Raw genomic sequence first — 13408 nt, forward strand, 5'->3', positions numbered from 1 at the left:
ATTTAAGCCAATACTGACAAAAGTGTGAGGAAAAGAGAGGGCATGTCACGTTGTAGCGCTGTCTCGTTCGGCAGCTAAGCTTATTTCCACACCGCGCCACCTCAGTGCGACAGTGCAGTGCACATGAGCAGTTGCTCGAGATTTAAGACAACAACGTGTCACGACCTGCATGACACCTTTTTGTAGTAAAGGTAAGTTATTTTATTACTTATTTATTTTATTCTATAATGTGTTACACTTTTTATGTCGCATTTTAGCATTAATAGAATAATTGATCGTACTTGTTCATCACTTTAATAACACGTTGTTACTTTGAAAATGACGAAAATAAAATTGGTTAGTGTTAGCATGTCACGTTGTATGTAATTAACTTTTATACTTATTTAAATTCACACAGCGTTTATAACAGGATGTCGCGGTACATCTTTGAAATGTTGTTATTGAATGAAGAAATTCATCATCTTGTCACATTGTTTATAATAATATTTTACTAATAAAGCTTTTTTTTTCTTTCAAGATGGGGTCACGATCAAGAAGAATATTAGAAATGGCGAACGAAAATTATCATCAAGATGAGGAAACTCTAGCAAAGCGTCGGCGTAGTAATTCTTCTAGCAGCTCCAGCTCACCTAGAAGCTCAGGTGAGGAATCTTTCATCGAATATAGCGACGATTCCGTTAGAGACCCGAATTTCACTGTCAACAAAGTAATAGAAGAAAGTTCAGATGATGAAGAAGCTTACACCTTGACAACTCTGACTACAGTACCTCTAAACGAATTATCACAAGACTTAATAGATAGTGCAGGCATAGAAAATTGTGTTTCCAGTTATATAGACCAACTCATAGGTACATCTGAGGATCCTATTATTGCGGATTTAATATGCGATCAGGAAGAAAATAAAAACACACCACAGGATGACGCTCGTGAAGACGCCGTGGCCAAGAATATTGAAATTAAAACAAATGAAATTACTCCGACAAAGAAGGGGAAGAAGAAACAAAGACGAGAAGAAAAGTGGAAGAAAAATATCGCGAAAGAACTAAGAAACACCGGTAAATCCTACACTTCCATCAGGACTGAGAAAGTTGTGCCAGAACGTCAAATGAAGGAGCCTTGCAAAGATAACTGTTCATTTAAATGTCAAATCAACTTTACCATAGAACAGCGAAAACAATTAAATGAAGATTACTGGAATTTGGGTAGTATTGAAAAACAATGGACGTTTCTTGCCAACTCTACCGAAGTTATCGTTCCCAAAGTTCGATGTGTGAAAATAGACTCTGAGGGTAACCAGATTCCATCCAAGCGTGAACATGTCAATGCATACTTTTTTATGTCATCAGGTAAAAAAATTAGAGTGTGTAAGTTATTTTTTAAAAATACATTGGCCATCAACAACCGTCCTATAGAGACAGCCCTGAAGAAAAAAAATAACAACACAAATATTGCTACAATGAAGGATAAGCGTGGATCCCATGGAAAGCAACCAAAAATTAATGAGGATTTGAAGGCTGGCGTATTATCCTTTATTAACGCTATACCTAAAATAGAATCGCATTACACCCGAGCTAATACGACCAAACAGTACATTGATGGTAGCAAATCGGTAGCTGATCTGCATAGAGATTACGTTGAACTATGTAAATCTAATAATGCTCCTTACACGAGTTATGCCATTTTCTATCGCATTTTCAATCAGGACTTTAATATATCGTTCTTTACGCCCAAAAAGGACCTTTGTGATACTTGCGAAGCTTACAAAAATAGCTCCGATGAAGAAAAAATACTTATGAAGGAATCCTATGATACACACATTCGAGAGAAACAACTTTCCCGAATCGAAAAGGAAAATGACAAGAAGAAAACTGATACAGTGGTTGCTGTTTATGATCTGCAGGCCGTATTTCAATGCCCGAAAGGAGAAATATCCGTATTTTATTATAAATCTAAATTAAATGTTCTGAACCTAACAATCTATGACATACAGCAAAACCTGGTTGAAAGCTTTGTTTGGGACGAATCCAATGCGAATAGAGGAGTGAATGAAATAGGAACTTGTGTCTTTAACTATCTACAAAAGGTTTGCGGAGCTGGTAAGGATTTAGACATCATTTTTTATTCAGATAATTGCCCTGGCCAGCAAAAAAATAAATTCATGGTCGCTATGTACTTATTTGCGGTACAAAAATTTCCAAACTTAAAATCTATCACACATAAGTTTCTCATTAAAGGGCACACACAGAATGAAGGTGATTCTGCACATTCACAAATTGAAAGGCAGGTGAAAAGACAATTGAGAAGTGGACCCATGTACACTCCAGATGCCTTTATAGGTGCAATAAAAGCTTCTAGAAAGAAAAGCTCTCCTATTCACGTTACAGAAATATGTTATTCAGATATTTATGATTGGAAGGATGTCTGTAGTCAAATGAGTTTGGCTATCAACAAAGATGAGAACAACAAGTCTGTTAAATTGGCAGGTCTTAAAGTTATCATGGTTCAAAAGTCTGAACCACGAGCTATTTATTTCAAAACATCGTATGAAGAAACAGAATTTCAGAAAGCGGTTGTGATAAGAAGGAAGAAGGATATAGACGTAGAGGTTAAAAGGGCTTATACTAATAAGCCGGGATTGACTGACAGCAAAAAAAGAGACCTTTTAGATTTGGTTAACAAGAAAATGATACCGTCGTATTATAGGACATTTTTCGAAGCACTTTAATTCGTTTATAGAAATTTTAATTTTGTTATTATTTTTGGGAGTTTGAAAATTTGAGATTTAGATATCTAATCTTTATGCTAAGTACTTAATAAAATAGGAATTGATGCAAGACAACATCATGCATATTTTCAAAATAAGATTACCTACCTACTTCTAAAGTTAATTTTGACACTGATACTGTGATAAAGAGAAGTGAGATTAATATTAGTGCCTAGTTCTGTTCCTCAAAAAAGGTTGATTGTGATATTTCTTTTTCCTAGATCTGTTATAAATTCTTAAATAGTAAATATACCTAAGTTATTATGGTTGTTGTAAAAGAAGTACCTACCTAATTATAAGTATAAACTATGTACCGAAGCTGCCTTTATAAACATGTTTTATAATTAAGTAAGTGTTATAAAAATAGTTAACGTTACCCTAAGTCAAGCAACTTGTGATACTTTAGCAGTACATTTCGATTGAAACCTTTGTTTTGTTACAAATTTTGTTGTATACGATATTATCTATATTTCTTTAATTCATAATACCAGTTCAAATTATAATTATTAGAAGTAAGATTGTCTAGACTGATAATTAAGGTTTCAATTCAGGTACAAAAAACGCTATTTACTTATTTTTGTTATATCTGTTTGCTTAAGACTGATTATAAAACTTGTAAGTTCCACTTCAAAAATAATGTTTTTTTTTTCAATAAATACTCTTATTATAATTTCAACACAGTGTTATTATTCTGTACCACATTCTGAAATATCTTTATTTTATTACCTACAACGTGATATACCCCTATGTCAGTCAGTATGTTCATTATTTTCATAGGAAGAACGTGACATGAAGGGACTTTTTTGTTTAAACTATAGTTTCATAAAAAATATATGCATAAATCAATGAAATTTTCGCTGACATTGATAGTTCATTAGTGAAATTTGAAATGGGAATAAAAATCTTTTTTGTTGCTATCTTACTTTAAAAGTTATAAGAATATAAAAGTTTCAAAGTCATTTTCTCAAAATTCCAGTTTTTCGTTGTGCCACGTTGTAGTTTTAAATGAGCGATATGAACAATTGTGGCTCATACTTATAATCTAATAGAAAAAATCATGGATACAAAAAAAAGATACCTCAACAATAAAAAAAGGAAACGAGAAAATCATTAGAGTTCAGAAACCATGTTTGCAGAGAGGAGAGCTCGGTCACTATTTATTTTTAGCAGAGACATATGAAGCTTTTATTGATCGTTATGAACTGCTCAATTCAAATTCATATTTTCTCATTTCCAATGGAAGCACATCATAAAGTTTGGTTGCCAAAATAAAATATACTTCTTTGCTTATGAGCCTCCTTGAAGATAAATTTGCATACGTATCAGCTTTCTACACTTCTAGTATGTACTACATTGGAATGAGAAGAGTCTAATAATTTTTCTGGTGCAAGTACCCAACAGAACCATAGCTACGTTGTCAGGAGTAATCGAGAAGTATCTTTAATTGATGTTTTTTTTTAGCCCGAATTTTTTATTTTCTTATTGCAGAATCCCATTTAAATTTTTTAAATAATTGTAATACTGAAAGTTATCGATTCTCTTATAGGCATATTTTACCTGAAAAAACTATTGTTACTGACAAATGGAGAGCATATAGCATCCGGAACATAGGTGGAGGGTTATATGAACATAAGGTCACTATCCAAGAGAAAAACTTTGTGGATCCCAATAATGTTTGTGTTCATACACAGAATGTGGAGAATGTGTGTGAAGAGAAAACTCAGAAGACAATTTGGTACTGCCGAAGAAATATTTCATTCATTCACATAACTTAGTATGGAAACCCAATTCTCAAAAGTCCAGGTTTTCCCAGAGTTTCTGATCGCTGTTGCTACTCAGTATCCAGTCGAATGAGTAAAAGTGCTTCCGTGAGTGTTTTCCTGTAAACCCTCTCCCTCTCTCATAAGAGAGAACCCATATATTTAAAGTTATTTTTTTTTCCTCACTCGAGATAATTTGATTCGTTGAAATTATTTAGTAAGTAAAAGAGTTATTATTGGTTTTTGAGTTGCAGTTTTAGAAATTACTATTTTTCTTAAGTCAATTTTGCATAGTAGTGAACTTAAGATGTATACTAAAATATTGTAGAATATAACATTTGAGTATAGGAACACTTTTATGAATTTATCACAAAAAATTTGTTAATTTTACAAACCACATAATAAATATTCTCCTTTCGTGAAGCCAGGAAGTTTATTCAATAAAAAATAGGGAGAGATGATGATATCAACTTGATAAATTATAAGTGATTCAAGAAACCAAAATGTTAAATGAAAATGCATTGACAGAACTCTTCAAATGGAATGGTAAAAAAATTACATTGTTATATTAACATGATAATTGATTTATGTATATCATTTTCTGAACTGAGATATGATTATAGATCTTTTTTGTAAATTAGATACCAAACATTTTTTCCAACTTAGTTCCAAATTGACGTAGAAAATTGGGCGCCATTCGAGGGTATCAAAGTCTTGGACTTATTCTAAATGATTATTGAAATAATTTTGACCTCAAACTCTGTGGTGGATTTAACATTAGAGACCTATCTCAGCTCAAAAATCGAAAATCACAGGCATTTGGTCAGAATGACGTGTTCACCTAAATAAAAAAATCAATAAACATAACGCATAATGAGATGACATTTTCCAGACTTGCAAATTTTGGCATATAGAATACAAATTCATAGTCAACAAATAATACTAAAATAATGTATTTACAAGACTTACCTGTAGACAGAATGTTTCAAAATTCAGCATAAGTTTGTTACTCCATCATTTCGAATTCTTCCTTTTCTTCTTCTGATGCTATTTCAAAAAGGAAAGAGTTGTAATCATCGAGGATTCAAGACTTCCACATAAATCAATTATCCATCACTGCTGAAAATAATGAATTATAAAAATCATTTAATATTATGAATAACTCTTCATAAAAAATACTAATACTCTTAGATACAAATAAAAATGATCAAAACTAGAATCGAATAAGACATAACTCTCTGAACGATATGCAATTATCCAGACTTACCAATTTTAGGGTGTAGAATCCAAAGCCAAATATAAAAGCAAAATGTAACAGAATTCAAAATAAGTTTGTTAATCCATCATCTTCCTGATATTCTTCTGATACTTTCTCAAAAAGTAAAGTCCGAATTATTGAGAATTCAAGACTCATATAATCCAAATATCCATCACTTCTGAAAATAATGAGCAATTATTTAGAGTAAGCCATAAATCAGAAATAACACTCTGAGCGAGATGAAATTTACCCAAATTTGGGGTCTAGATCACGAATCCACACTAAAAAATCTGCAGTCGCATTTGGTTTTTCCACAAATAAAATTTTTTTCGCCAAAGTGAAATTCCTCTTATGCACTGTTGATTTGTAGTTTATCAGAAAGGTGTTCGATCAATATTTAATATCAATAATATTTTACGCATTTTCTAATATCAGTATATCCAAAAAGAATTTAATATTTATTTTCGTCGGCCTTGGTGAAAATATATTTTTTCACAGCTAATTCGTAATCTAGATCCCAAATTCGGTGAATCTTGAAAATGTCGTATGGTTCAGAGAGTTATTTCTGAGGAATGGCCAATTACCAAAGAATAATGAATTTGTAAATACTTTCTGATGCTCAATCATTCGATATCAGGAATATCTCTTCATAAAAAAATAAACTTAAATCATTAAAACTATAAACAAATAGACATAACTCTCTGAACAAAATAGAATTTTACAGACTTACCAATTTTAGGCTGTAAACTCCAAATCCAAATATAAAAGCAGAATGTTGCAGAATTCAGCATCACTTCTGAAAATAATAAATTATAAAAATCTGTCCGAAACTCAGTTATTCGTTATCGAAACTTACTATTTATCAAGAAATAATTCTGTGGACGAATATAAAAAATATTCTCCAAGAAACAGCAGCCAAGCTCATGTCCTTTCTGGATGTGTCCAGATATGAAATCTGTTAAGAACAAAGACTTGATTCAGGTTTAGATTCTATTTAAAAATTTTTAAAAGTAGTAATATAAATGATGAACAATTCGAGACAAATTGCGAAATCTTAGAAGACTGGGATGCACCAAAATTCACAATTATATTACACATTTCCAAGCTGGTTTCAATTTTAGATAAGTGTAGATTTAAAGAAAAAAGTAACCGAAAATGTAATAAAGACAAATTATTGGAGGTAGTTATATTTTTACTTTCACTTACATTTATCTTCAGAAATCATCTTCTACTTTAGTGCACATGTAACTCCTGATCGTCGATATCGCGAAATAGGCGGGAAATCCGCGGAACTGCCTTGTCTTGTCTCGCAGCGTCTTGGACTCCACCGCGGAATTAGCTCGAAACAAAAGCATAGAAAAAATTAATTTTTCCTTTCAGATGTAAATTTCTCTATTCTGTGACTTAATATAGACCAACGAAATCCAAAAGATCTGGAACGGCAATGTACAGGGCAAAGATCAAATTACGTCAATTCATCTTAAGGATTCGGTTGATGGTTCAATTAGAAAAATCGATTTCCTTCTTTTTTACGAAAATCATATTCTAATCAGGATTTTTTAGAAATTTTAGACGAACATGCACTACTCTGGTTTTAAAATATCAAAGCAACATTTTGTAGTGACTCTGTCTGCCCGAGAGGTGGCGTTATAAGCGTCGCACCACACTATAACGGCTGTGGCGAATTTATGAGAGCCGCCGCGTTGCAGCAGAATCACCTCTTCACGATAGTGTGAGAGGGTATTTTAGATAGAGATAGCTGGATTGCCTAAATTAAGAGTCCGCCAGCGATATCGTCACAAAACACCGTAATCCCTTGAGAGAGGGCGCACCTACGATATATGGCTCGAAAAAGTTTTAAATCAAAGATTAAAAAATTACTTCTATTCAGCCAAGGATCTACTCCTTCATAAGTTTCAGAATATAATAATAAAAACTGTTCTTTATTGGCCATCGATCGAAGTCCTTTAGCCTCAGAATATAATTGTATAATTTTCTTTTTTCCTTGTTTATAATAATTGTTGATTTTATGTTTAAAATTGAGGGATATATATTGTGAGCTAGGGTTTAAGAATAGCTTGAGCTATAGGCGAATCAACATAAGCGCTACGCCACCTGGTGACAATCAGAGTAACTGAAATAGTTGACATAGTTCTTGCATTCTGCTTTATGTTTGTGTGATATTCTACAAATATTTATATTTTTAAATCATTTCAATTGTTATAAGACGTTCGAATCACTATTGTTCAGTTCCTTGGTGTTCTTCCTGGGAAAAACAAAGTTTAAATATCAATTTCCATGCTTTTCCTGAAACTGGTAATTACTATCATGTTTGGGTGGAAGGGACATTGGGGAGTAAAGTGCTGATAGATCGACAAAAAGCTTGGCAACTGAAACTCAAAATCGGTAAACCAGTGACAAGAAATTTAAAAGTATGTTCCCTGCATTTTATCGAGGTAAGCACGGATTAAACACGAATTTTAGGTTATATTTATGGGGATAATCGTTCTCAGCTTCCAGTTCTACACAAAGAAAGTTTTTGAAAAAGACTGATGTGCCTTCCAGAAATCTTCCTTGTTGATCTACTACCACAAAGGAAGAACCTGAATGTTCTATTAGTAGATCTGAAAGATTGAGACAAAGAAGTATCAACAAAGAAAACTTCTTGAAGAATGCTCTTGTGAAAAAATCAAACCTGCTGTATAAACTTCTTCCCAAGTTGAAATCGAAGCTGCATAAGGTCTATTACAGCCTGATAAAAATGGGCCAAAAACTTTCAAGGATTTTGAAGTGTAAGTGAATACTCCTAAAGTGTCTTCTTTGTGTGACCTGATAACAAAAGATAGTGCTCTAAACAGTTTTACTGGTCTCAAAAATATAAAACTATTAGATAAAAAGGTAGAAGCATTACAATCTGTTTACAGTGATCAAAGATCACATCGTTCAACAATCAGTGTATTGTTTTAGTACTAACAAAATTGAAATGTGATCTTACATACATGTGATATATCTCTTTTTTTTTGGCATTTCACAAGAATTGTGCCAAAGATACATTTATGAAATGCTACCCATTTTGAGTAGAGTTCTGTTATAACATTTCCAGATTTTCCTGAAATACAGAAAAACATGCCGAAATGTTTTGAATGTTTTCACATATTAGAATTATTTGCAGAACATAGATTTTTAAGGAATTAGATTATTTGAAAATAATAAATACAGCATTTCCTAATTAGTATGCAGCAAATGGTCTAGTTGTTTATAAATTGATTTCTCAAAAAAAATAATTTAAAATAGATAATCAAAAAATCATGCTGAATTTTTCATTTTGAAGTCTTCAAAACTAAGGTACCTTTACACAATATTGGAAAAATTCTTTAGAAATATTAGGGCATACTGATGATACTTCTCTATAACATCTTATTTATTTCAGAATAGTGGTATAATATGCCGAATATGCATTTCATAAGTGAAATATTTTCAGTTGAATTTTCATTAGTCAAGCCATAATATAATTGGATGAATAGGTATCAACATGATTAGTTTTAAAAAGCATAGTTATATATAAATTTATTTCATTTAATTTTAGAAACATCTTATGTAAATTGAGTTATCTCTCAATAAATAAATAAACAATGGACATGTGACTTTCTGTAGTATCCCTAAAAATATTCAATACATTAGCATTTGTAATTCTTTGTTGGGACTGTAATGAAGGCTAACGTCGAATGATCAATTCGGACAATGTCAACATTTATAGTTCTACGTCTGCTCACCTTGGCGCTGCATTCTTATTTTCAGATAGGATACATTAATTCATCCCAGGGATAGACCAATCAGAGAAGTGTCAGTTCATTCCGTATGCATCAACTGGTTGACGTCTAAGAAAGAAATTGGATATAAGATGAAAATCGTTAACATAAACATTAATTAGATAGATTGATGAATGTTTGGAATTTCACTAATATTTTCAGTCCGAGAAAATGAACCGTGTCTTTTCATAAACACGACAAAATTCCATGTAGATGAATACAGATATCGTATATGAAGATTTGTACCTCTGAACTTGACTAACGCAAGTCTAATTGATTGAGAAAACTCTGGGTCTGGCTGTATTACTCATTTTTATTTAGACCTAGAGTTAATTTTTTAGTTTTCATATTCCCCAGAAAAGTTGGATCTGAGATACAGATATAACATTCTAATTTCACATTGATTCCTTCAATAGGTACATTTTCATTTATAATTTTTGGTCAAATTGAATATCCTATTTGAATGAAACCATAAAAGCTGTCATTACCATAACATATCCATCACTGTGGTTTTGTGAAATTATTTTGAGTTTGATGAATGCTGTAACATAATATTTTGATTCTCATCAGATTATTATTGATAAATTTACTTTGGAATTCAATAATGATCTACTGTCGGAAGATCATTTTAAACCCTTATAACAATATCTTGAATTTCTTATTGTCCCCTTTGCACAAGCCCTCTTTCAACATTAAATTCAATTTGTTGAATCAAGGAATTACAATAGGATAAAGCTGAATAATTCTCTTTAAATGTACTTCATTAGGGAAATTATGAAAATATTTCTGCAAAGAATCCAAACTCATTATTATAGAAAACAAAAAAAATTGGAAATTCATTTTAGATGGCATCATTCCTTTTAGAATGTTGAGAGGGATTGAAGATATAAAAAATATTTTTTATTTCATCATGAAATTAAATACAAAATTCATATCTCAATCATTTAATGTCAATTGAAAATTTACTACTTGTTTAGTTTTCAAATTTATTGCATAATATACCTTGTGACAAAGTAAAAAAGTAAAAGGTACCTATGTATTCAAACGTAAACATTTATTTTCAAGAACAATATACAAATATACTCTATGAATATTAAGATAAACTACATCACTTAAGTGAGTAAGTAACATTCCAACTATGTGCATTTCTAAGATTAATGCACAGAATGAAACATGCTCCAAATATTTAATGTCATCTAAACTATTAGCTGCTATTACTATTAGCTAAACTATCAGCTGCTGTCATGCATTTTTTTTATTTTTTAAAATCAACCCACCACCTCCTCCACCTTTTTCATGGACGGTTCCTAAATCTCTGAAAGAGAACATTTTATGTAGATATTTCAAAACAGATATTGGAAACTTTTACTTTTTCCACTTCAATTTAGTTTATTTTTTCCTTGGGAAATATGACTGGCTCTCTATTTTCCTTTTCTTATTATTCTTAGTATGTTCTATTTCCTGTTGATTGCTGATTTTCGAAATCATATTAGTGATCTTGTAAAAATTTTCATCATCAATTGATTTAAGTTGCAAGTTAGCTTTTTCATGCACTATCTATAAATATAAGCCTCACTAGAATGATTGATCAATTTGAATGTATGACATAAAGTACTTCACGTCTTTTATCTTTATCTACAGAAAAGTCATGTTCCTGATTTCTTTCAGTCGCTTCAATGAAATCTTCAACTTCATTTCCATAGCTAGTAGAAGTAGATGGTTTATCTGAATCAACTGCCCCTGGACCTGAAACACAATCGCTTCTCTTTTGGACCTAAATGTTTTTTATGTTATTAGTGACTTTCTCTATTCCTAAATACTCTACCTTAAATTTTGATGTCATTTCATTTTATTATAATTTATGACCTTATCAAGGCTTTCAATAGCCTTAATTATGTTGATCCCAGCGAATTTTTTATAATAATGAGCCCACATCTTGATTTGCTGCTCACTCTGGAAGTAATGTCTAAAAATAGTTTTAAATATAATATGCATATAAATATTTCCATTTAGATTATCACTTACTTCTGTAAGTACTTCAAGAATTCATTTTCTCCATCTTTATCTAAATGTTCAAAGTAATCATTTTTTAACTGTGAAAATTTTTCAATATCCATTTCCTTCAAAATATTTCTCATTTGAAATTTCATTTCCTTTTTATTTTCCATCTTCTCCAATTTATTCTTTCCTTGGATATTCCAGTTCTTGATAACATGCCATGTACACAGCAGACGTCTAGGTTTATGTGTTTCTGTAGACATCACATCAAGCATTGAAATACTTTATTATCATCATCCGACATGATATATTCGACTTCTATGGTACCTCCAATTCTAGTTTTAAATGACCTGAAAAAAATTATTTGGATTTATTGATCTAAACTAAACGATTAGTAACCAAAAATGCCACTGGAAATCCTATATTTCTTTCATCCTTCACTAAAACTATAATGAGGTCCCAATTTCTTGCATTAGTTCCATGCGTTCCATCTATACACATAATCCTCTTGAAATTTTTCAACTTCTGCTCCACATTTTTGTCCATGAATGCTAGGGCAAAATCTTCTGTCCTCAATCCAGGGTAACTTTCTCCTAATTCAGATAGTTTTTTAAATTGAAAATATAGTTTTATGAATATAGTGGCATACCTATTTGCTTTAATAAAAATACTGTATTATATTCTCTTTTATTCCATTCCTGAATTTTCATGGCTGTTGCTATTTAATCATATGGGTGTCTTTCCTTGTCAATATTATACTTTCTCATAATATATATATATATATATGTTAAAATATTGCATCTTTGAATTCTATGCTCGCTTACATTCCTAGCATCGGCGATTATCCTATCTTTAGTTACTCCAGATAGCAATTTGCTAGCTATTAAATGCTGTTCATCTTTGGTTAACCGTTTTGACCGAAGTTCATCATCATGACCCACATGTGTTTTGATGAATCTTACTTTAACATCTGTAATGAAAAAATTTAACTTTGGAAAGTAACGCAATAATATTAAATTCCTTACTAGAACCACTTTCCTGTACTTCAATTCTTGAAGGACATACACCACATATTTATATACTACCTCCGGTTTTCAATCTTCTTTTGCTACATAGACTCTCCCATCCTAAATGAATAATGTTAATAAATGAAATATGGCAATACTCAAAAGAACTAACCTTTAGTATTACTGGGATTGCCATTATAATGAATATGTTTTCCCTTCCAACCAGTAGTGATATAATCAACATTCCTATTGTCTAGTGCTCTCCAAGATTCAAATTCTTCCATATTTCTAAAATCGAGATAAGATTCTTCAATATTAATAACATGAATTTCCTTGATTTGATTTATTAAATGGTTATATATCACAAATGGTGTTTTTTCTTCTTCAGGACAGAGGGGGCACTTAATGTGCTTAGTTTTCACTTCGATTGGTGGCTCTTCAGGATGAAATAGTTTTATATGACGATTTTTTGCCTTCTTGCAGGAATATTCCTTTTCGCAAATGTGACAAATCGTATCAGTGCTAAAAACATTCTACATAAGTTATTTATTATAGGGTTGTTGTGAAAAGAACCGAAAAGGCCTAAGGTCTATGGCTACGGGTAAACACAACTTGTTTCGGCTGTCATTATGTTGAAAACATGAAACTCACCTTTTTTGATCCATGACAATCTTCTCAAATTAGCAATCAAAATCACTGAATTTTCTAAAGAAGAAATTCACAAAAATTGGGAATCGTTTTATCAAATTCGAATATGTTTATATTGCAAGTGCGTACTTATGAAATAAATGACAAAGATCAACGATGAAATA

General features: G+C 31.4%; 2 long non-coding RNA genes across 5 annotated transcripts; both read right to left on the reverse strand.

The window, feature by feature from the left end:
- Positions 1–4998: 4998 nt before the first annotated feature.
- LOC123686340 lies at positions 4999–7134 on the reverse strand. The gene is made up of 5 exons (XR_006748450.1): positions 6989–7134; positions 6639–6737; positions 6513–6578; positions 5792–5960; positions 4999–5643 (listed from the first exon to the last, which is right to left on the reverse strand). It is a non-coding gene; the product is annotated as an uncharacterized LOC123686340 (long non-coding RNA).
- A 3492-nt stretch (positions 7135–10626) lies between these two features.
- LOC123686339 lies at positions 10627–13408 on the reverse strand. Of its 4 annotated transcripts, XR_006748449.1 has the most exons (10): positions 13248–13408; positions 12769–13118; positions 12615–12716; positions 12414–12559; positions 12239–12347; positions 11617–12182; positions 11417–11557; positions 11207–11365; positions 10961–11148; positions 10627–10906 (listed from the first exon to the last, which is right to left on the reverse strand). It is a non-coding gene; the product is annotated as an uncharacterized LOC123686339 (long non-coding RNA). The 4 variants fall into 4 exon arrangements; XR_006748446.1 differs by having other exon boundaries at positions 11207–11337; positions 12239–12559; XR_006748447.1 differs by having other exon boundaries at positions 12239–12559.

This window comes from Harmonia axyridis, chromosome X (genome assembly GCF_914767665.1).
Source record: "Harmonia axyridis chromosome X, icHarAxyr1.1, whole genome shotgun sequence".
Lineage (NCBI taxonomy): Eukaryota > Metazoa > Arthropoda > Insecta > Coleoptera > Coccinellidae > Harmonia > Harmonia axyridis.